The sequence below is a fragment of the Rhinatrema bivittatum genome, chromosome 1 (assembly GCF_901001135.1).
Source record: "Rhinatrema bivittatum chromosome 1, aRhiBiv1.1, whole genome shotgun sequence".
Lineage (NCBI taxonomy): Eukaryota > Metazoa > Chordata > Amphibia > Gymnophiona > Rhinatrematidae > Rhinatrema > Rhinatrema bivittatum.
This window is the reverse complement of record NC_042615.1, coordinates 411,583,111-411,608,684: the sequence shown is the minus strand read 5'-3', so window position 1 is coordinate 411,608,684 and position 25,574 is coordinate 411,583,111. Positions and strand designations below refer to the sequence as shown.

At 42.4% G+C, this 25,574-nt stretch overlaps 1 protein-coding gene and 1 long non-coding RNA gene across 3 annotated transcripts in view; one reads left to right on the top strand and one right to left on the bottom strand.

Annotated features, from left to right (window-relative positions):
• The window catches only part of MYL5 (myosin light chain 5), a 185,486-nt gene that overhangs the window by 47,520 nt on the left and 112,392 nt on the right, over positions 1-25,574 (bottom strand). The gene's annotated exons all lie outside the window — the stretch shown is intronic.
• LOC115092029 overlaps positions 1-25,574 on the top strand; it is a 138,088-nt gene that overhangs the window by 179 nt on the left and 112,335 nt on the right. The gene's annotated exons all lie outside the window — the stretch shown is intronic.

Here is a 25,574-nt window from a genome sequence, read left to right as displayed (position 1 = left end):
TTGAGATTTTAGCAATTGTAATATGCTATCTTTGGGTATGTGCATTTCTTATAATTTTGTATTTTGCTCTTTAACTTTCCGTTGTTCAGAGTCTGGTTTCTCAGGCTATTTCAGTTTTGTTTGCATGTTTCTATTTCTAAATTGTAGTCCCTTATTACTGTATTAGGAAAGGGTTGGTTTATGTTTAGCCTGTGTGTGACTCGGGTGCAATGTTGCTGCTGGGGTGTAGTTTCTCTGTAGGGATTTGTAGCAATCTGGCTTGTTCTGTTATCCCAGTGGGTGGTATATTAATGTTCTAGGGCCTGGTGTAGTATTTGCATTTCTTCTTTTTCATAAGATTGCTGTTATTTGGGTTCTGAGAATCAGTGATGTTATGATATGGCATGGCAAGGTACTAGGCATCTTTTTTTTTGCAGGGGTTTGTGCTAATTTATTTATTTATTTATTTGCACTTATTTATAGACCGCGCCCTCCAACGTTCGAGGCAGTTTACAAAAATACATTCATAAGCATCAAGAAGATAAAACAAGATGAAATAAGAAAACATAAAAACAAATAAATTATTGCTAACATAAAAAAATATCAATATAAAATAAAACACATCACGAGATAAAAGCTACAACAAAAATTAAAGTAAATATGTCTATGACTGGGATTCACATAGATCTTTGAAGGCTTGTCTAAAAAGATTATATTTCAGTGCTTTCTTAAATTCTTTGGGATTAGAAAGTAGACTTGGGTAGGGAATGGTGTTCCACATGATAGGTCCTGCAATCAAAAATGCACATTCGTGAGTAACTGCTAATCTGGTGGGTCTTGGAGATAGAACCTAAAGAAGTAATTGATTTTACAATCTGAGATTGTGTGAAGGGGTATATAAGTGCAATGTAGAAGAAAGCCAACAACTTTTGCTATTATAAATGAGATTATGTATGAAAGTTCACAAAATGTTCAGCAGTGGAGGGACTCTTTGTTTTATTTATTTTGCTGAGTGGATTCCAGAATTTGAATATAGTTTTTTTTCATGTTGGGTTGTAATGTGAACTGTCATAGTTTTGCTCTGCACCCATTCTCATAATTATTGCTATTTTATTGTAGTTATGGTGATCTTTGCCTTTCTGGAAAGAGGATTCTAGAAAAAATATATTAATAATTATAATTGATTGGATCTGATGTTTGTGTTCCTTGCTTTTTACCTATTCTTATTTATTTAATTAATTAATTGCAATAAATATAAAATAAATTAATACAGATTAATACAGAATTTTTAATGTTGGTAAGTTCTTGAAATAATAGAGTTAAAATATTCTAAAAAGTTTCACTCATGATGCATAAGGGCTGTTGTAGACTACTTAGGAACCCATTGTAAGATGCATGCTAAGGTATTATTTATCAATAAGAGTACAACTAGTAGGGTTCAGATCTGTATGCTTACTGCCCACCTTTGCTAACCTTGAGGCCACCCAAAAACTCAGTGCAGGCTATGCCACTGACCTGGACCTGACCATTCTTGTTAGCTGCATGCCCCAACCTTGGCCTGTTCCTGACTCTGTTAGTCTACCGTGACTCAAGTATGCCTTTGGACTTTCGTTATCTTCATCACCCTAGGGTCCTTCCTAATTCCTGTGGCTGGCAGAATCCAAGGGCTCAAAGTGCAGGTAGTCTGCTCATAAAGATGACGCTCCAGACTGGCCTGTTATAGAGCATGTTCGCCAGCTGCCAGCATAGCCCTTGTGGATTTGCCCTCATGGCTATGTCAACTACGCCACAACACAAAGGGCTCATATACCTGTTACCCTTCACACACTGTGGGCGAGTATGCCATGCAATTTCAAACCTTGATCTCTAAGCTCAGCTGGGGAAAAGACAGCCAGATGGCCATCTTCTGGCAAGGATTATCTAGGCGAATGAAAGACAAACTAGCAGGCTGTGACATTCTGTCTACACTCAAGGGCCTGATGCTCTAGCCATCAGGGTAGATCTCAAGTCCCATTTGCCTTGCACCCTCGCCTAGTCCTGGGCAGGTAACTCTGTCAGAGAAACCTATGCAGCTGAGTCATTCCAAGCTTACCGAGGCGGAAAAACTCAGGCAGAGACTGTTAAATCGCTGCCTCTACTGTGCCGGTCCAGGTCACTTCACCAGCCGCTGTTCTGGGAAGTCAGAAACTCGCACACATAGGGTTGGTCAGAGAGCCAACCCTAGGCCAGATCCCTCACTTTCTACAATTAGTGGTCCCTGTTTGCCTTACCAGAGAGACCATGATCCACACAGAGGCTTTCCTTGATTCTGGGTCATGAGGTAACTTTATTGAGGAAGTACTAGTTCAACAACATAACTTGGCCACAACCACTTTGGCAAGTGCTTGTATCATCTCCTGTTTATAGTGAGCCTCTGCCCAGCCACCTGACTGGTCACTGCCCCTCTCACAATGCAGACAGGCCTTCTTTACATTAATTTCTATGTGTTACCCAAGGCAGTGATTCTTGGGATGCCCTGGATCCACCTATACCAGCCGATAAATGACTGAGACACAGTGTGAATTGCCCATTGGAGCTTCTCCTGTATGCAAAATTCCCTTACTCAGGTCCTGCCACCAGACACCATAGCCCCGGCTACCACTCCTAAGTTACCAGGCTTCCCGCCCCAGTAAGCAACCTTCTCAGATGTCTTCAGCAAGCAGCAAGCCAAGATACTATAACCTCACCGATCTTATGATTCCCCAATAAATCTACCCAGGAAAATGCACCCTAGAGGTTGGGTTTATCCAAGAAAATTTGGATAGAAGGTTCATTCAGCCTTCATTCTCTCCTGCAGGAACAGGCTTTTTCTTTGTAGAAAAAAGGATGGCTCACTTAGACCCTGCATAAACTATAGGGCCTCAATGCGATCACATGGAAAAATAGTTATCCTTTTCCGCTTATCACAAAATTGTTTAATCATCTTCAAAGAGTGCAAATTTTTACATAACTTGATCAATGTGGGGCCTACAATATTAATCAGATCCAAGAGGGCAACAAATGGAAGATGGCCTTTAACACCAGAGATGGCCATTTTGAGTATTTACTTATGCCATATGGCCTATGTAATGCCACTGTGGCCTTACAACACATGGTCAAAGAAATTTTCCAGGGCCTTCTATACTCGCATGTGGTAGTTTATTTAAGAACATAAGAACATGCCATATTGGGTCAGACCAAGGGTCCATCAAGCCCAGCACCCTGTTTCCAACACTGGCCAATCCAGGCCATAAGAACCTGGCAAGTACCCAAAAACTAAGTCAACTTAATTAATAGCAGGTAATGGACATCTCCTCCAAGAACTTATCCAGTCCTTTTTTAAACACAGCTATACTAACTGCACTAACCACATCTTCTGGCAACAAATTCCAGAGTTTAATTGTGCATTGAGTGAAAAAGAACTTTCTCCGATTAGTTTTAAATGTGCCACATGCTAACTTCATGGCATGCCCCTGAGTCTTTCTATTATCCGAAAGAGTAAAAAACAGATTCACATCTACCCATTCTAGACCTCTCATGATTTTAAATACCTCTATCATATCCCCCCTCAGCCGTCTCTTCTCCAAGCTGAAAAGTCCTAACCTCTTTAGTCTTTCCTCATAGGGGAGCTGTTCCATTCCCCTTATCATTTTGGTCGCCCTTCTCTGTACCTTCTCCATCGCAATTATATCTTTTTTGAGATGCGGCGACCAGAATTGTACACAGTATTCAAGGTGCGGTCTCACCATGGAGCGATACAGAGGCATTATGACATTTTCCGTTTTATTCACCATTCCCTTTCTAATAATTCCCAACATTCTGTTTGCTTTTTTGACTGCCGCAGCACACTAAACCAACGATTTCAATGTGTTATCCACTATGACGCCTAGATCTCTTTCTTGGGTAGTAGCACCTAATATGGAACCTAACATTGTGTAACTATAGCATGGGTTATTTTTCCCTATATGCATCACCTTGCACTTGTCCACATTAAATTTCATCTGCCATTTTGATGCCCAATTTTCTAGCCTCACAAAGTCTTCCTGCAATTTATCACAATCTGCTTGTGATTTAACTACTCTGAACAATTTTGTATCATCTGCAAATTTGATTACCTCACTTGTCGTATTTCTTTCCAGATCATTTATAAATATATTGAAAAGTAAGGGTCCCAATACATATCCTTGAGGCACTCCACTGCCCACTCCCTCCACTGAGAAAATAGTCCATTTAATCCTACTCTCTGTTTTCTGTCTTTTAGCCAGTTTGTAATCCACGAAAGGACATCGCCACCTACCCCATGACTTTTTATTTTTCCTAGAAGCCTCTCATGAGGAATTTTATCAAATGCCTTCTGAAAATCCAAGTACACTACATCTACCAGTTCACCTTTATCCACATGTTTATTAACTCCTTCAAAAAAGTGAAGCAGATTTGTGAGGCAAGATTTGCTGTCTTTCTTCCATTACACCATGTCTTTCTATATGTTCTGTGATTTTGATGTTTAGAACACTTTCCACTATTTTTCCTGGCACTGAAGTCAGGCTAACTGGTCTGTAGTTTCCCGGATCGCCCCTGGAGCCCTTTTTAAATATGGGGGCTACATTAGCTATCCTCCAGTCTTCAGGTACAATGGATGATTTTAATGATAGGTTACAAATTTTTACTAATAGGCCTGAAATTTCATTTTTTAGTTCCTTCAGAACTCTGGGATGTATACCATCCAGTCCAGGTGATTTACTACTCTTAAGTTTGTCAATCAGGTCTACCATATCTTCTAGGTTCACCGTGATTTGGTTCAGTCCATCTGAATCATTACCCATGAAAACCTTCTCCAGTACAGGTACCTCCCCAACATCCTCTTCAGTAAACACTGAAGCAAAGAAATCATTTAATCTTTCTGCGATGGCCTTATCTTCTCTAAGTGCCCCTTTATCCCCTCTATCATCTAACGGTCCAACTGACTCCCTCATAGGCTTTCTGCTTCGGATATATTTAAAAAAGATTTTACTGTGAGTTTTTGCCTCTACGGCCAACTTCTTTTCAAATTCTCTCTTAGCCTGTCTTATCAATGTCGTACATTTAACTTGCCAACGTTTATGCATTATCCTATTTTCTTCTGTTGGATCCTTCTTCCAATTTTTGAATGAAGATCTTTTGGCTAAAATAGCTTTTTTCACCTCCCCTTTTAACCATGCCGGTAATCATTTTACCTTCTTTCCACCTTTCTTAATGTGTGGAATACATCTGGATTGTGCTTCTAGGATGGTATTTTTTAACAATGACCACACCTCTTGCACACTTTTTACTTTTGTAGCTGCTCCTTTCAGCTTTTTTCTAACTATTTTTCTCATTTTATCAAAGTTTCCCTTTTGAAAGTTTAGCACGAGAGCCGTGGATTTGCTTACTGTCCCCCTTCCAGTCATTAAATCAAATTTGATCATATTATGATCACTATTGCCAAGCGGCCCCACCACCGTTACCTCTCTCACCAAATCCTGTTCTCCACTGAGAATTAGATCTAAAATTGCTCCCTCTCTCGTCTGTTCCTGAACCAATTGCTCCATAAAGCTATCATTTATTCCTTCCAGGAACTTTATCTCTCCAGCGTGTCCCGATGATACATTTACCCAGCATACCCGTACTCCTATTCAGGCCGACTCCACTTCAAGTGTACCTGTTTCTGCTTCTTCTCGCTACTCATCCATAGCTGCGTCTTTTTTAGATTCTGGCCAGCCACAGCCAAAGCAGGACACCCGGCAACTACGCTCCCGCGGGGTAACCCCTTCACAGAACAGTTCGCAGAACCGTCCATCCCGCTTACCTAGGACCCAGGCGGACCTGTGGCAATGACTGAGGAAACTGTATTCAATCTCTCGTCACGCAGCTTATCTGCCTTTGAATTGCAATTACTTCACAGGGGACTTTCTTTTGTTCCCACAAATAAAGGGGATTTGTTTGATCTTCAGATACATCTGCACCGGTTCTTCCGGCGTTTGAAACTCAAGTTGTTTTCTGAGGACTTTCCACCGTCCTCTGATATGTCGGTGGTTCACACGAAATCTAAATGGACTCCGCCGGGGGTGGGCGATGTGACCCTGGGAGCTTTTGAACGTCTGGTATGCAAAGATGTTTCTGCGATTTGTTCACAAAAGCAATACATTCGATACAATTTATCTAAAGACGAGGCTAATGCCCTTGGGGATTTGACCAAGGATTTGTCCATAGTTATAAAACCAGCTGATAAGGGGGGTGGTTTGGTTATCCAAGATAGATCAGATTATGTGGCTGAGGCATTAAGACAACTTGGTGACACTTCTTTCTATACTCCGTTACCTCATGACCCTACTGAATCATTGCTGCAGGACATTAAACACCTGGTTCAATCGGCGTTAGCTGCCCATATCATCACCAGTAAAGAAGCGAAATTTTTGATCACTACTCACCCCATCATGCCCCTATTCTACACCTTACCAAAGATCCATAAATCTTTGGACCGTTCCCCGGGCCGCCCTATTGTGTCCGGCATCGGATCCCTGCTCGAACCCCTGTCCCAATTTGTGGACGTTTTCCTCAAACCATTGGTACCCCTCATCAGATCCTTTGTTAGGGATTCCTCCCATTTGATATCAATTCTGTCGCAATTAGTGGTCACTCAGCCCATTACATTTTTAATCACCCTCGATGTGGCTGCACTCTACTCCAACATCCCGCAAAACAGTCATTAAAAAATTTTTGAACACACGTCCATTACCCCACCGGGTCACTACATCCTTCCTCATTCAGTTAGCAGAAATAGCATTGACAAAAAATTTTTTTCAATTTCAAGATACAGTATATCAACAGATTAAGGGGACCGCAATGGGGGCCACCATGGCCCCCAGCCTTGCGTGTCTATACATGGATGAGTATGAAACATCACAGATTTACCCCTCAGACTGGTCTCAATTCATCCATGTATGGCTACGATACATTGATGACGTTTTCATTATTTGGACAGGCTCAGATATTCAGTTCTTTATGTTCCTTGATTGGGCTAATTCCCTTAATCCCCACATTCAATTCAATTTTTGTATTCATCCAACTCAGATTGCTTTTTTAGATGTTTTGGTCACTTGGGCAGAGGATCATTTTGAGACCACTTTGTTCCGCAAGAAGACTGATCGGAACACCCTGCTCTCCTACAATAGTTGTCACCCTAGGGCACTTCGAGATAACATACCCATAGGGCAATTTTTAAGACTCCGCCACCTTTGTTCCACCCGGACGGAGTTCCTCCATCAAGCACAGAATATGTCTTCTCGTTTTGCGGCAAGAGGTTACCCATCGAGGGTAATTAAAAAGGCTTTTAAGCGCGCCCTTTATACGCATCGGGAATGGCTTTTTACATCAACTCCATCTTCTGATGAAATCACCAGTAACTGCATCATCCCCTTCTCTATTGTAGGGAGAACTATAGTAAACATGATTAAACAGCATTGGACAGCATTATCCCTTACAGATGTATTCCATGGCCCCTTACGTTTCACATTTAGAAGAGGCACTAATTTGCGGGATCGGCTTGTACATGCAGCATTGTCACCTACTTATAATCACCCTCGCTTGACTGGTCAGCACAAACCCTGTGGGCACTGCACAATGTGCAGTCACACGGAGCTATTGACTGAATTCATTCATCCCAGGACGGGACGTGTTTTCAAATTGCACTCTCAGTCAGACTGTACTACCAGAGGAGTTATTTACGTTGTCAAATGTCCTTGCTCACTGTTATACATTGGCAAGACTACACGCATGATTAAAACACGTGTTATTGAACATTGTTCGAACATTCGGTCCTCTAGAATAGATGAGCCTTTAGTCACTCATTGGCACCAGGCTGACCACTCCATCTCAGCTCTCTCGTTCTTTGTGTTAGAGGTGGTCCCGCGTCCCCACGGGGGGGGAGATTTCGCCTCTATACTTGGTCGGAGGGAGCAACGGTGGATTTTTATGCTCGATACAGTCTCCCCCAAAGGCCTCAATAAAGACATAGAATGGCACCTCTTTTACTGAATGTATTGCTGATGTGTCATTCCATTCACATGTGTTGTTCTGTCAGTCACAGCATCTCGCGAGAGTTCCCCTCTCGCGCCTTTTCTGTCCTTTAAATGGCTGTCGATGTTTGAGAGCGCTTGCGCTCCTGATCCCATGTTTAAAGGTATGTGTTTGTATCTTTATATTTTATCCAGCAGCCCTTCCTGTTCCATTATTTACAACATGTTGTTATATTTTTAGATATAAAACGTGATCTGGTCCCTCCCGATGCAGCTACCGCAAAACACGGGACCGTGTCGGGGGACTTCAAATTGTTTTCTGGTACTTTGAATGGAGTTGCCGCATTGAATAAGTTTTGACAATCTACAATAAAAGAACTTTAACTGAGTTGAATGGAATTGAGCCTTTTTTCCTGCACCAGTGTTCCTGAGTACTTGCTTATGTGCAAGGTTTGCTTCTGTGGATTATCGGTAATTGAAGTCTCCCATTATTACCGCACTACCAATTTGGTTAGCTTCCCTAATTTCTCTTAACATTTCACTGTCAATCTCACCATTTTGACCAGGTGGACGGTAGTATACTCCTATCACTATAGTCTTCCAACACACAAGGGATTTCTACCCATAAAGATTTAATTGTGCATTTAGTCTCATGCAGGATGTTTATCCTGTTGAACTCTATGCCATCCCGGACATAAAGCACCACACCGCCTCCTGGGTGCTCCTCTCTGTCATTGCGATATAATTTGTACCCCGGTATACCACTGTCCCATTGGTTGTCCTCCTTCCACCATGTCTCTGAGATGCCAATTAAGTCTATGTCATCATTCACTGCTATACATTCTAATTCTCCCATCTTACTTCTCAGACTTCTGGCATTAGCATACAAACATTTCAAAGTTTGTTTTTTGTTTGTATTTTCATTCTGTTTTTTAATTGATAGGGATAAGTTAGAATTTTTTTTAGCTCAGGTGAGTTTTTAATTACAGGCACTTGGACTACTATCCTTATTATTGGAACCTCACTGTCGGGATGCCCTAATTCTAATGCATCATTAGTATCCTTTGAAGATACCTCTCTCCGAACCATGCACTGCTCAGTGACTGTCGGCTTTCCCCTTTGTTCTAGTTTAAAAGCTGAACTATCTCCTTTTTAAAGGTTAGCGCCAGCAGTCTGGTTCCACCCTGGTTAAGGTAGAGCCCATCCCTTCAGAAGAGACTCCCTCTTCCCCAAAAGGTTCCCCAGTTCCTAACAAAACTGAATCCCTCTTTCTTGCACCATCGTCTCATCCACGCATTGAGACTCCGGAGCTCTGCCTGCCTCTGGCGACCTGCGCGTGGAACGGGGAGCATTTCAGAGAATGCTACCCTGTAGGTTTTGGATTTTAGTTTTCTACCTAAGAGCCTAAATTTGGCTTCCAGAACCTCCCTCCCACATTTTCCTATGTCGTTGGTGCCCACATGTACCACGACAGCCGGCTCCTCCCCAGCACTGTCTAAAATTATATCTAGGTGACGCGTGAGGTCCTCCACCTTCGCACCAGGTAGGCATGTTACCATGCGATCCTCAATCTCTGGCACAGAACTAGAAACACATAAAGCAGATCTTGCAAAGACTTTGAGAATACCATATATACACAGAGCTGGAAAAGTGCACTTTTGGAACAAGAGGAATTGCTATTTTGGGACCCTGAAAAACAAAAGGCAATTCTGGAGTGGCCCGAATCAGTGGAACTTAATGCCCTACAATGCTTCTTGGGCTTTGTGAATTACTACAGGTAGTTTATACCTAGTTATTCCTTATGGTCAGCTCCCCTCACTGCCCTTACAAAGAAGGGCACTGATACCAAGCACTGGCTGAAAGAAGCCATTCAGGCTTTTAATCATCTCAAACAAGAATTTCTCCAGGAACCCTGCCTTTGTAATCCAGACCTATCTAACCCCTTCATTTTGGGAGGTAGATGCCTCGGCCATTTGCGTAAGGTCTGTTATCGCCCAACATGATGATCATGGTTCCCTTTTACCATGCTCCTACATCTCCAAAAAATTCACACCAGTGGAGAAAAACTATATGATTGGAGACCATGAACTCCTGGCAATAAAATTGGCACTAGAAGACTGGCATCACCTACTAGAAAGAGCTAGACACCCACTCATTATTTATATGGATCACAATAATTTAGACTACCTTCTGCAGGTTCAACTGCTTCAAAAGGCCCAGTGGTCATTGTTTTTCATTCACTTTGACTTTCAGAGATGGAGACCGTATAAGAGAGAGCTTTCATAATACTTTGGCTAAGGACAATTATTAATGAGAACAAAAAGGAATATATTGCACAAAAATTAAAAAAATTGGAAAAATTGAAAAAATAAAAAATGGTATTAATTAATTTATTTATTTATTTAATGGTTTTTCTATACCGCCGCTCAAAGATATCACGTCGGTGTACAAGGAACAAAAATACGCAATTGCGTGTACATATAACAGGATAATAATAGATGAATTCTAAATTACATTAAACAATATAAAACAGTAACAAGAACAAATTATTTAGCTAATAAAAAGATAATGTAAAACAATATAATGTAGATAACTATAGCAGCATAACTAAATCTAAAATCAAAAAGTAATCTAAGGGGGAAAGTGGGGAGGGGAGAAAAATGAAATGGGGAGGGAAAAGGAAGGGTCAGAAAAAAGGAGGGTCAGGAAGGAGTGGGTTATATACAAATATGTAGAGGGCAAAATCAGAGGTTATAAACAGATAAACAGGTAAAAGGAATGTGTAGAGAGGGGCAAAGATAAAGTAAGGGTTGAAGGTAAAAGATTAGTAAAAAGACAGAGTGATATATAAAGTAGAGAGGAATAATAGAATGCGGTAAAGAATATTTAAGGGAAGGGTATTAGTTGAGAGAGTAGATAGATAAGTTGACAGACTAAAATGGGAGGGGAAAGAGATAAAGGTTAAGAAAGATCAGATGCGATAAAATGAGTTAGCAGGAAACAGGTAAGAATCAAGAATAGGCTTTAGTAAAAAGCCATGTCTTAAGCTTATGTTTGAAAGTCTTAGCGGACAGTTCAAGGCGCAAGTCAGTGGGCATAGTGTTCCATAGCTTAGGGCCAGCTATGGAAATGGCACGAGCTTTGGTGGAAACATATTTAAATTGTTTAGGTGGGGGAGAGTTTGAAGAGTAGCAATATAGGGATTTCTAGTTGGCCTATTAGAATTGTTGAATTGAAAGGTATTGGCGGGCCAACATATGGGATATGGGATAATCTATTTAGCTATACCGGACATTTGTGTACATGACAAAATTTAGTGTCCTATGATTGTTGGTATTTGTGATGAAATTAAGAGAGGGCCATTCGGGCTTTGACAGTTTTTGGTGTGACCGCAGTTATCATGAAGACAGAGGGCAGTCTAGAGCATAAGGGGAAAAGAAATAATGCCTCTTTAAGAAAGAGGCTACAGGGAATCATACTCCCAGAAAGAAATGGCCTGGGCAACCAGTGAAACTAATCAGACAGTGGGTTTGAAACTGAGAAGATTTAGTGAGGAAGCAAAAGAGGGTCAGAGGGCCAGAAGGCTGCCAAACAGAGGATGGTCAACAGAAGACTGTGGTGAACGCAATCTGATGGGAAAAGAGGACAGTCTCCTGCGAGAAGCTGAGCAGTGTGTCAGAGTATTGTTCCATATGTAGAAAATAGACAACTGAAAAATGCATGTCTAGTTCACAAAATGACAAGCTCTGAAACCCTGTCTTCGATGAACTTTGTGTTACATATCCATAATCCATCGAGGGCTCCAAGGTCATCCCAGAAAGGACATTGGAGGTACCATTTGTGCATCACCTCACCTCTCTGAGACTTGTGAGAGGTTGTTATTGGTGACTGCTCCACACTGTGGAACTCTTTATTGGAGGCCTTGTGGTTAACATCTTATGTAAAAACATTTAAGAAAATGCTGAAGATTTTTTTTTATTTCAGCTAGTGTTTGCAGATGTTGACTGATGCAACTGAGGAATTTTGAGAGACTGATAGTTGATGTTTTTCAGATATTTTATGTCTTTATTTGTATTTTGTTTGTGTGAATTTTTCTGATTGTTTTACCTTTTTTAGTCACTTACAGGGTCATTCAAAATGTGTTATGGCATTAACACCATAATTCATGCAATAGTTGTTTCAATGGGACAGGATTGGGGAGATGTTTGGGTGGGATTAATGGAAATGAGGGTAATTGTGCACTATGCTATTGCACACTTTTAATGCCAGAAATAATTACACCTTTTTTCCTGGTGTTAAGCTGTGCAAAATGCCTGTAATGTAATTTGCGATAAAGATTGCAAATCGCATTTTAGGGCAGAGAGAGAGAGGAGGGCCAGCTTATAACTTGAGGTGAGGTTTTGGTGGTGGTGTAGGGTTTTGGGGCCAGTTTTACATGCAGAGTGAGACATTTATTTATTTATTTTATTTATTAAAAAACTTTTCTATACCGTCACTAAGTTATATACCATCGCAACGGTTTACAAATAGGCACATAGACTAAGGTAAGTAAATGTAGGATATCATACATTCTAACAGGTGCCAATAAAGTTCAGTTACAATTTCATTAATAAAATCATTATTTGAGTAATGCTGGTCAAGTCCAGGTATATTATTGAGTTACTATCTCTTTGAGATATCACTTCTTAAATGTAGGATTGAGTAAATTCATTCTCATCTGCATTACCCTATACTTTCATTCTCTACCCTCCACACTCTTTAGTGAAGGCTTTTTTAAAGAGCCATGTTTTTAAATTTTTCTTAAAAGTTTTGAGATTATTCTGTAATCTGAGTTCAGGGGGCATCGTGTTCCATAGTATGGGCCCAGCCAATGATAAAGCCCTTTCTCTCACTTGGGTAATTTTGCTGACTTTACTGAAGGGATTGTTACATAGAAACATAGAAATGACGGCAGAAGACGACCAAACGGCCCATCCAGTCTGCCCAGCAAGCTACGCAGTTTATCCTTTTTTTTTTTTTTTTAAATCTTCCCCCCCCCCCCCTTTTTTTCTCCCTCCCACCCGTCACTATTGGCTTCCAGCACCCTCCGGCCCCAATTCCCTTCCACCAATGCAGAGAGCAGCGCCGTATCCGCATCTCAGTGAACATCCAGCTCAATCAGGGGTAGCAACCGCCGCAACAAGCGGCCACACCCCTGCCCCATACTCTTACCCACCTCTGTTTTGTTTGTTTGTTTTTTGTTTTGTTTTTTGTTTGTTTTGGTTTTTTTTTTGAGATGGCAGCCCTCCATCCTTCTGCTCCGTGATGGTGGAACACAAACCACTGGCCACTGGCATCCCGCTCCGTGAATGCCTCTGTGGCTACTGCCGCTCCGTGCAGTGTTTTACCGCCTCCTCTATATTTACGCCCACTAGACTTGATGGATCCACAGTGTTTATCCCACGCCCCTTTGAAGTCTTTCACAGTTTTAGACTTCACCACTTCCTGCATTCCAAGCATCCACCACCCTTTCCGTGAAGAAATACTTCCTGACATTGGTTCTTAGTCTTCCTCCCTGGAGCCTCAGCTCGTGACCTCTGGTTCTGCTGATTTTTTTCCGACGGAAAAGGTTTGTCGTTGTCTTTGGATCATTAAAGTTTTTCAAGTATCTGAAAGTCTGAATCATATCACCCCTGCTCCTCCTTTCCTCCAGGGAGTACATATTTAGATTCTTCAATCTCTCCTCATAAGTCATTTGATGAAGACCTTCCACCTTTTTGGTCGCCCTTCTCTGTACCGCTTCCATCTTGTCTTTGTCTCCAGAATTGAACACAGTACTCCAGGTGAGGCCTCACCAAGGACCTGTACAAGGGAATAATCACTTCCCTTTTCTTACTCGATATTCCTCTCTCTATGCAGCCCAACATTCTTCTGGCTTTTGCTATCGCCTTTTCGCATTGTTTCGCAGACTTCATATCATTAGACACTATCACCCCAAGGTCCCTCTCCTGCTCCGTGCACATCAGCCTTTCCCCCCCCCATCGAATACAGTTCATTCGGATTTCCTCTCCCCATATGCATGACTTTGCACTTCTTGGCATTGAATCTCAGCTGCCATATCTTTGACCACTCTTCCAGTTTCCTTAAATCCCGTCTCATTCTCTCCACTCCTTCTGGCGTGTCCACTCTGTTGCAGATCCTAGTGTCATCCGCAAAAAGACAAACCTTACCTTCTATCCCGTCCGCAATGTCGCTCACAAAGATATTGAACAGGACCGGTCCCAAAACCGATCCTTGCGGTACACCACTTAAAACCGCTCTCTCTTCAGAGAAAGTTCCATTTACCATCACACATTGTCTTCTGTCCGTCAACCAATTTGCAATCCAGGTCACCACCTCGGCACTCACTCCTAAGCTTCTCGTTTTATTCACCAGTCTCCTGTGAGGAACCATATCAAAAGCTTTGCTGAAATCCAAGTAGATGACATCGAGCGCTCTTCCTCGATCCAATTCCTTGGTTACCTAGTCAAAAAAGTCAATCAGATTTGTCTGACAGGATCTTCCCCTGGTGAATCCATGTTGCCTCTGGTCCATCAATTCTCCTGACTGTAGATAGTTCACTATTCTCTCTTTCAGCAGTGACTCCATTACTTTTCCCACCACCGAAGTGAGGCTAACTGGTCTGTAGTTGCCAGCCTCCTCCCTGTTCCCACTCTTGTGAAGCGGGACCACCACCGCTCTTCTCCAATCTCTTGGTACCACTCCTGTTTCTAGGGATCTATTGAACAGGTCACACAGCGGACCCGCCAGAACATCTCTGAGCTCCTTCAGTATCCTTGGATGAATCCCATCAGGCCCCATGGCTTTGTCCACTTTCAGATTCTTTAGCTCTTTCCATACATTTTCTACTGTAAAAGGATTTTCATCTATTCCACTTCCCTCCAGTTTCTTGTTGTGTAGAGATGGTCCTTCTCCAGGGTCTTCTTTAGTGAACACAGAGCTGAAGTATTCGTTTAATATTTCTGCCATTTCTTCGTCTCTCTCCACACATTGATCATTACCACCTTTCAATTTCACTATACCACTTTGGACCTTTCTCTTTTCGCTGATGTATCTGAAAAATGTTTTGTCACCATTTTTTATCTCCTTGGCAATCCTCTCTTCCGCTTGACTTTTTGCCAACTTGATTAATTTCTTCGTCTCCCTCAGTTGAAACAAATCTTCTTTGTGCTCCTCCCTTTGGGATCTTTTATATTTCTTGAATGCTGTTCTTTTAGCTTTAATTTTGTCAGCCACCTCCTTTGAGAACCAGATAGGTTTCAATTTTCTTTTGCTTTTCTTTACATTTCTAACATATAGAGCAGTTGCCTTGGTGATTGCTCCTTTTAGATTGGTCCACTGCTGATCCACATCTCTCTCATTCTCCCATCCTTTTAGTTCTTCCTCCAGGTACTTCCCCATTTCCTCAAAGTCTGTGTTTTTGAACTGTAAAACTCGGGTCTTTGTGGTTCTTTTCCATATTCTTTTAGTGATATTAAACCATACCGTTTGATGATCACTGGTGCTGAGGTGGGCACCCACCTGGACATCAGAGACATTATCTGCATTAGTGAGCACTAAGTCGAGTATAGTTCCTTCTCTCGTGGGTTCCAATACCATTTGTTTGAACAAAGATACTTGCATGGCATCCACTATCGCTGTACTATTTTTAGTTTCTGCAGATGGGATTTTCCAGTCTACATCTGGCATATTAAAGTCACCAATGATCACCACTTCTCCCTTCTTACCTATCTTATGGATGTCTTCAACCAGATCTCTGTCCAGCTCTTCCTTTTGGTTTGGAGGCCTGTAAACCACTCCAATATAAATGGACGCTCCGTCATCTTTTTTTAAGTCAACCCATAGAGCTTCTTCCTTACCCCAACTTCCTTGCAGCTCAGATGCTTGGATGTTGTTTCTGACATAAAGAGCCACACCTCCCCCTTTTCTATCCTCTCTGTCCTTCCTTAAGTTATAGCCTGGTATTGTTGTATCCCATTCATGAGATTCTGTGAACCATGTTTCTGTGATAGCAACAATGTCCAATTCTGCCTCAGTCATTAGGGCCTGCAGATCTGGGATTTTATTTCCCAAACTATGAGCATTTGTGGTCATAGCCTTCCAGGTACTCTCTTTAAGGTTATTGCTTTTCCTGGACTCCTTATGAGACTTTAGTTGAGATTTGTTATTCACTTCACTCTTTCCTTTTGCAGTTGTGCCACTGTTGACAGAGTTGTCCATCTCAATTAGATTTTTCTTTTGGTTATGGATCTTGAAATTCTGCATGCATTGTGGTTTTTTTTCTCTTTTCTGGTAACACTTCAATGTTTTTCTCAAGAACTTCTTCAGTTTTTAATATAGAGAAGGCTTTTTGTTCTTTTTGCATTTGGTACATTGTGTGTCTCCTCATCACAGGTCTAATTCTACCAGAGCCCACTGTAATCCTGAATTTTAAAGAATTTCTTAATGACCTGTTTGAGTGGGGGGGGGGGGGGTATACCTGTTGGCTGCCCATCTGTCAAGAATGGGTACTGTGGGTCCTACCTGAGCCTAATGAATCTCCTTTTCTTGACTCTTGGTTTTTCTGTGATATTGGGGAATTATTTTTGAGTAATGCAATGTGGGTGTAATACTTGTAATTGAAGCTAATTGAGCTTTAACCTCAGTCAGCTCCTTTTTCAAGGAAGAGAGTTGTGCACAAATTGGGCAAGCTCTAAGTTTCCAGATGCTTTCCCTCAGAATACAGGCTCCACAGCAGTTACATTGGATAGTCCTCATTTTGGTAATATTTGAATTGTATTTCCTTGACTTATCAATGTACTAATTTATCTTGCTGCTAATGTTAAGTTAGGCAGTCTTTATTAGAAAACAAGCCCCAGGGGTGGGTGGGTAGAGGGGTAGGGTGGGAGGGAGTCAAACAGTTTAACCTGGGACAAGCTGGGTAAAGCAGGGCACGTCCTGGAACATTAATAGACCTCTATCTATTAAATGATCTCTCAGTACTTATGTGCCAATGTTAAACAGATTATAAAGATAGCTCTACAATAAGAGAAATGCAGGTATACTGAATCTTAAAGCAAACGAATTAGCAAAGAACCAGACCAAAAATATACTCCAGCCTCTTCACTGACCACAATGGCTCTCCTTCCCACTAACTTTACCTCCCCCAAGGTCTGAGACACACCCAATCCAGTTAGATCAGGTCACTTCTGGAAGTTTATCTGTCCTTTTTGATCAATTGCTTTAAAACAGACTTTATGCCCCAATATAAAGATTTGAAGATTATTTGTGCCAGCTAACTCCAAAAGAGAGAGATTTTAACAGATTAAAAGCTGGAGTGCTTTTTTGTGTTTTGGGGGGGGGGGGGGGTGTTTCTTAACTTTATGGCAGAGCAACCAAACAGCAAATTAACTTACTAGAATAATATCTTACTATCAAGAAATGAAACACAGACTATAAAGAAAATGAAACACAGACAGGAATTATTCACAGAAGCTTTCCACAAAACTTGAAAGTAATAAGCAGAATACTTAGCCACAATGCAAAATCACAATGCAAATTCCAGTTCCACAAGGAGAAAAACCTGAGCGGAGGTTTTTTTGTGGAACGTGTACTCGTAAGGCTGTGTTTAGCCAGTCTGCTTCTTTATCATATATTAGTTTGTGTATGGTGCATAACTTTCCCCCCCTTTCCCAGTTTTTGACTCCCCTGTTAAAATGTAATTTCTAAGCTTAACCAGTTTTACTGTAAACCGGCATGATGTCCACAACTAATGCCGGTATATAAAAATGTTTAAATAAATAATAAATAAATAAATAACGACTTGTATTTTATCCTGTATTCGATGGGTAACCAATGTAAGTCTGCTAGAGTTTCGGTTATATGGCCCCTCCTCTTTTTTCCCATCAGTATTCTGGCTGCAGTATTTTGAAGTATCTGGAGTGGTCTTATCGATGTGCTTGGGAGTCCTAGTAAGAGTGCATTGCAGTAGTCAGTGCTGGAAAAGATAAGTGTTTGCAAAACTGTTCTGAAGTGGGCAGGTGTGAGTAATGGTTTCAATCTTCTGAGGACCATAAATTTTGCGTAGCCTTCTCTTACTTTTATAGATATGTGTTGCTTCAGGTTGATTTCTGGGTCCATTATTACTCCCAGATTCCTTACTTTTTCGGCTAGCTCAATTTTTTAGTTATTTCTTAGGGTTATCGGTGATTGAATGATTTCAGTATGTTTTCTCTCAAGGTGAAGGAATTCAGTTTTGTCAATGTTGATAACCAGTTCCATTTGATTTAGTAGTTGTTTAATTATGTCTAGGTACATGTTAGCTAGACTTAATGTTTTTTCAATTGTGTCGTCTATTGGTAGAATTAATTAAATGTCGTCTGCGTAAATGTAATGTATTATCCCTAGGCCTGCCAGCAGATGACATAAGGGTAGTGTTATGAATTCGCCGCCCACGGGGTCCCCCCCCCGCGAGCAAGCACACTCACCGCAGCTGTAATCTTTGCCGAGACAGCAGGACGCCGCCCCCGGCCTGCCCACGCGGCCCGGAGGCCACCCGGGACTTTCCTTCCTCTCTGTGGCCGGAGCCGCGGCTGTCTTCGGGGCTGGGACGCCCCCGATGCGATTCTCATCTTCGCGGCTGGAGACTGCAAAAGCCCCGGGCTCGAGAAGCGGCAGAAGCCGCCCCCGGGGCCTCCAGCAGCAGTTGGAGCCGCTGCTTATGTTGGAGCCTGCGTTCAGGCTCTCCCCTGCCTTCTCTGCAGCGTCTGACGCTGCCGACGTGCAGACGCTGTGCAGGCCGCTGTCCAGGGTCCTGCACAGCCCTGCTCTGCCTGCTTAGACGCGTGGCCACGTCTCTCTACAGGATTTAAAGGGCCAGACACAGGAAGTGTCTGAGCCCCACCTAATGACTGTTTCCTGGCTTCAGCCCTATAAAGGGCTGCTTCGTTTATTCCGCCTTGCCTTGCATCGTGGTCAGTCTTCATTCTGGAGGCTCCTGCCTGCCAGAGACTATGTAAGGTCTTCTTCTCGGAGCTCCGCACCTTGATGTCTTGTTCCATGTTGTGCCTGAGGTCCATGTCCAGGAGTCTTTTGTCTTCGTCCTGGTGTTCCTGCCTTCCTGATGTTCTTGCCTTCACTCCACCTCGTCCTCGCTCTGGAGCCTTCTGGTACCGGTAGGCCGGGGGTTCCCCAGATGTAGTTCCTGGGTGGACTAGGCTGCCGGTGGATGGTTGTCCTGTGCTCCTGAGCCGTGAAGCCTGATGTGTGTTCCTGCGCTGTCCCGCTCCCGTCGTGGTCCGCGACCAGCCTTGGGGCTGTGTAGGGCGTGTAACGGACAGAGTGGTCCGCGACTCAGTCCCGCGGGTGGCCTGAGTAGGGCGCCCTGAGAGACAGTGCCAATGTCCTTGCCTTGTGTCTTGCCTTGATGCCATGTGTCTTCGTCTGCCTTATCCAGCCACGTGTCTTGCCTCGGATGCCGTCCACATCATCCCAGCCATGAATCCTCGTCTTGGATGCCGTCTGCATCAGCCTCGTCAAGTGTCTCGTCTGCGATGCCGTCCGCATTGTTCCTGGTGTCTTGTATCCACAGCCCTGGTGTCACGTCTTCTGCCAAGTGTCTTCGTGCCATGTGATGCCGTTGCATCAACTCCAGTTTTTCCATGCTAAGGCCCGTCTGCCCTCAACCTCAGGCCAGGCCTGCTGCTCCATGCTGCTCGCAGCAGGTCCGAAAGGGCCCGGAATGGTCGGAGGACCATTCATCTTCCAACATCCTTGGATGTTTGGCCTTGGGAGCTTGCCGGCCTGGCAGAGGGTAGAGTGTCCAGCCATGCGGAGCCACCGTCAACCCTTGGTTCGGCCCTGGATGGCCGGGGTCGGGTTGAGGCCCATGGGCACACGAAAACCACCCTTCACATAATAGAATGCAAGGCCTTTCGAGGCCCGCACATAACAGGTAGCATATATATATGTTAAAGAGGGTAGCAGACAGCACTGAACCCTGAGGTACTCCTGTTTCAAGTTTAAATTTTTCTGATAATGTGTTTTTTATCTGGACTTCAAAGAACCTGTTGTTTAGGTAGGATCTGAACGAGTTTATGTTTTGTCACATAATCCAATTTCTTCAAGTCTTTTTAGTAATATTTTGTGGTTTACTGTATCAAAGGCTGCAGAGAAGTCTAGCATTATAAGGATGTAATGTTTACCATTATCAAAACCTCTTAGTATGTTGTCTGTTAGTGAGAGAAGTAATGTCTCAGTGCTGTAGTGTTTTCGGAAGCCGTGTTGTGAAAGGTACAGTATGCTATTATTGTCTAGGTGTTCAGCTAGCTATTTCTGTACTGTTTTCTCTATTAATTTAGCTAATAATGGGAGGTTTGAGACTGGGCGGTAGTTAATGAGGATTAGTGGGTCACTGTTTTTCTTTTTGATGATTGGTTTAATGATTGCCCCTTTTAGTGTATCTGGCATTAATCCTTCAGTTAGGGATAGGTATATGATATTAGTTAGTGTTGGGGTTACTACATTGGTAATCTTTTTTATCTCAGTTGTTGGTATTGTATCGATTTTGTGTGGAGCAGGGTTTATATTTTTTATCATTGATTCAACTTCTTGTTCTGATATTTCTATAAATGAGGACCATATGTTAACATCTCTTTTTTGCATTACAATTGCTTATTTGCTGTTTTTTGGGAGTTTGTTTCTTAGGTTTAATATTTTGTCACTAAAATATTTAGCTAATTCATTGTATTTTGATTCAGGAAGACTTTGAGGTGATTCTTGTTTGTCATTTGTGAGATTCGTTTTTATGGAGAATAAGGTTCTTGGGTTATTGGCAAACTTTTCTATTTTATTGGAATAGTATTCTTTTTAGTATTAAGGATCAGTTGTTTGTAGAAAGCTAGATGTTTCCTGAATTTGGTTAGGTTTTCAGTTGTTTGTGTTTCTCCAGTTTTTTCAAATTTTCTGAGCTTTCTTTTTGCATCTTTTATTTTTGCATTATGCCAGTGGTTATTTTGTTTTGTTTCTTTGATAGTTATTGTTTTGATGGGGTTTATTTCATCGGCTATTTTTTTGGTTGAGTCTAACCAGAATTCCATAGCTGAGTTACAATCATTAAGTGTTATGTCTTTTAGTTCTTCTTCTAATTTGTCCTTCAGTTCATCGTTGTTGTAGGGTGGTCGATATTTAAATTCTATGGGATTATGAATTTGTATGGTCTGAGGATTGAGAATATTAATATTAGACTGAATAAGGAGGTGGTCAGACCAAGGAATTTGTGTGTAGCTTGTTGCTAAGTGTTCTAGATAGTTGTTATTTATGAATACAGTTTATTGTTTTGTCACATAATCCAATTTCTTCAAGTCTTTTTAGTAATATTTTGTGGTTTACTGTATCAAAGGCTGCAGATAAGTCGAGCATTATAAGGATGTGTTGCTCTAGTGTTCTAGATAGTTGCTATTTATACACCTTAGTGAAGATTTGATGTCATTTGGAAAGAGGAAAGTCTCATAAAGATGAGATTTCTACAGTGTTCTATTGCCCTAGCTTGATAGTACCGTGGTATAGAGTCCATCAAGCTAGGATGGATTTATTATCCACCTTTTTGAATAAGAAATTTGTCCAAGGAGGGGGTACAACATATTTGAATGGTAGCTTACAGTCTGAAAGAGACTTAACAAGACTAAGGCCTGGATTTATCAAAATGCGGTAAGTACCGCATGCGATAGCAAAAGGGGCATGTTTTATGCTAATATAGTATTTATCGCAATTTGCGCTAATTACCTGTACGAAGAGCTAAGTTAGTGCAAATTGCGATACCATTTCAGGTTCTGCGATGAGTGCCAGACCTGTTGTATTTCCTGCGTTCAACCACTGGGGGACCATTTGTAAATGATCCCAGATATATGAAAGAGAGAGAGAGAGAGACAGAGAGACTAGCCATAATATCATGGCCCATAGGCAGGTATTTGTATCCCTATGGTAGGCCCACCTAGTAAGTCGAGGTGGGGATTAGGTAAGTGTGTAGGGGGTTAGGGGCCACTTTGACATGCTATGTGACACCTACGAACAGAACAGTGGTCTCTTGTGAAGATTTGGGCAATGTTCTCTCAACCTAGCTTGATGGACTCTCTACCTGGGTAACATCAAGCTAGGTTGAGAGAACATTGCCCAAATCTCATCTTGGAGTGAGTTTCCTCACTCCGAAGGCCAGCAAATCTTCACAAGAGACCACTGTTCTGTTCGTAGGTGTCACGTAGCATGTCAAAGTGGCCCCTAACCCCCTACACCCTTACCTAATCCCCACCTTGAGTTACTAGGTGGGCCTACCATAGGGATACAAATACCTGCCTATGGGCCATGATATTATGGCCAGTCTCTCTCTCTCTCTCTCTCTCTCTCTCTCTCTCTCTCTCTCTCTCTCTCTCTCTCTCTCTCTCTCTCTCTCTCTCTCTCTCTCTCTCTCTTTCTCTTTCTTCCCCCCCCCCCGGGCTCTGGAGCCTTCAAATCATCTGAAATAAATGGCGATGAAACCTCACCGCATGGTCACGGCCGCTATCGCACAGCCTAACGCATTTGAAAGAGGTGTAGTTAAAATCAGCATTATGGCTGTGCAATAGCTCTTCGCAGACAGGCTAACCCAGCCCACTCTCCGCCCCTAACTCCTCCTATTTTTTTAATTTGCATCGCACCATACGATATGGTGCGATCGCATGCGGTAAACACGTTTTCGCATGCGTTAAGAGCTTATCGCATGCGTTAAAGGCCTATCGCATGCGAAAACGGGGCTTTTCACATGCGATAAACCCTTAACGCATGCGAAAACGCCTTACCGCATTTTGAAAAATGACCCCCTAAATTAGGTAAAATGTAGAACAGAACTAAATTTGAAATAAGTCAACAATAAAACTAAGAATACAACACATCTCAGTAAAAATTAACAGAAGAATAAATAGATAAGAATACAAACATCTCAGGACAATAGGTTGTTGCAGCATTTATAAGGCACATACAAAAACAAACATCTCAGTAAAACAACAGCACCTTTAAGGTACTGTATAAAGTGACAAGCAGTTTATAGCACTCCTTCCTGGCCTGCCCTCCTCCTTCTTAGACCCCTTTCCAAGTGCTTTCAATCCTATGCTCTCCTTCCTTTTGAACCCCACCATGGCCATACTGATCCCTCAGGGCAGCATTCTTTCCTCACTGTCAGGGCAGTAGGACAGCCAGAGCACAAATAGCAGTGGTAAAAATGTTCCTCAGGGTCACAGCCCTGCTTGCTGTTAGGGATGTGCATTTATTTAAAATGAATGGCCTATCTGCGATGAATATGCCATATTCATTTGATTCATTTGCCCCCGAAAAACTTAGAGCAAGTCCCATGAATGAAATATATGCTATTCATTTCATTCATTTATGTTTCCCCATTGAAAAACATTGGCTACATTAAATCAATAGACTCTGAAGCTGGGCAGGTCATGTGTGAGTTTCCATAGCAACCAGCCCTGATGCCTATGACTCATGTGCAAGGTCATAGGAGAACTAGGATCTGTTATCAAGGAAACCAGACTGACAAAGCAAGGGAACATATCAGAGGGAAGCACTTTTCTAAATCAGCAAATCACTGAACTTTCCATCCTTTGTATTGCAATCCCTGACTGTTTCAGCTTGCAGTTGGATTCTCTCACTCATGGAGGATACACTCTGCTTTGCTGTTGTTTTAGAATTCTATATTACTAAAGTCTTCTGCATCAACACTGATTTGGTTCAAGATTAGAAACATTCCATTTGTTCTAATCCTCTTCGCTGTTAGCTGCTGCCACACTGTGTTAAAAAAAATTATAAACCTGTGCAAATTAACAGCTCACTGCTACTGACTTAAAGGAAGGTTAGTGTTCTCCAGAATTCCCTTCCCTTTAGGGGGATGTCACTCCAGGCTGCCTGGCCTGCCTAGCTGGCATTGAATATTTTTGCAATTAAGAACATAAGAAATTGCCATGCTGGGTCAGACCAAGGGTCCATCAAGCCCAGCATCCTGTTTCCAACAGAGGCCAAACCAGGCCACAAGAACCTGGCAATTACCCAAACACTAAGAAGATCCCATGCTACTGATGCAATTAATAGCAGTGGCTATTCCCTAAGTAAACTTGATTAATAGCCGTTAATGGACTTCTCCTCAAAGAACTTATCCAAACCTTTTTTGAACCCAGCTACACTAACTGCACTAACCACATCCTCTGGCAACAAATTCCAATGATTTATTAAATTTTAAACCTGTTGCTACCAGTGTAGAACCAGCACTGTAGCTGAACTCTGCCACAGTATCCCACTTAAAGAGGATGTTTTAACTCTCTTTCGGGCCAATACAATAAAAGTCGCGGGAGAGCGGGCGAACGCCCACTCTCCTGTGCGCGCGGGAAAAAGAGGCAATAGGGACACTAGCGCATCCCTAGCGTCGCTTTTTGGACAGGAGTGGCGGCTGTCAGCGGGTTTGACAGCCGATGCTCAATTTTGCCAGCGTCGGTTCTCAAACCCACTGACAGCCATGGGTTCGGAAACCGGACACCGGCAAAATTGAGCGTCTGGTTTTCAACCCGCGAGCTGCGGGCCTATTTCAAATCTTTTTTTTATTTTTTTTTAAACTTTTGGGACCTCTGACTTAATATCGCCATGATATTAAGTCGGAGGGTGCACAGAAAAGCAGTTTTTACTGCTTTTCTGTGCACTTTCCCGGTGCCCGGAGAAATTAACGCCTACCTTTGGGTAGGCTCTAATTTCTGAAAGTAAAATGTGCGGCTTGGCTGCACATTTTGCTTTCTGAATCGCGTGGTAATACCTAATAGAGCCATCAACATGCATTTGCATGTTGCAGGCGCTATTAGGTTAGGGCAGGTTGGACGCACATTTTCGACGCGCTAATACCCCTTACTGAATAAGGGGTAAAGCTAGCACGTCGAAAATGCATGTCCAACCCCCCCTTGAACCTAATAGCGCTCGCAACATGCAAATGCATGTTGATGGCCCTATTAGGTATTCCCGTGCGATTCAGAAAGCAAAATGTGCAGCCAAGCTGCACATTTTACTTTCAGAAATTAGCGCCTACCCAAAGGTAGGCGTTAATTTCTCCGGGCACACTATTACTGAATAAGGTGTAAAGCTAGCGCGTCGAAAATGCGCTTCCAATCGCGGGTTAACAGTGCCCTCCGCCAGAGAGCACTGTACTGTATCGGCATGTTTGTCTGGGTCTGTGTCTGTTAGATACATCAGTGCATCCACAAAGAGTGCAGTAGGTCTGTGCCAGTTGCCATCTCAGGTACAGACAGCCTCCTTTTCCCCAAATGCAACCTTTGAGGCATGACTCCACTGGGATCCTCTGCTTCTTTTTGCCCAAATGCAACCTTCGAAGCATGATACTGCTGAGCTTCCTTGCTCCTTTTTGCTCAAATGCAACCTTCGAGGCATGATACTGCTGAGCTTCCTTGCTCCTTTTTGCTCAAATGCAACCCTAGAGGCATGACTCCTCAGTCT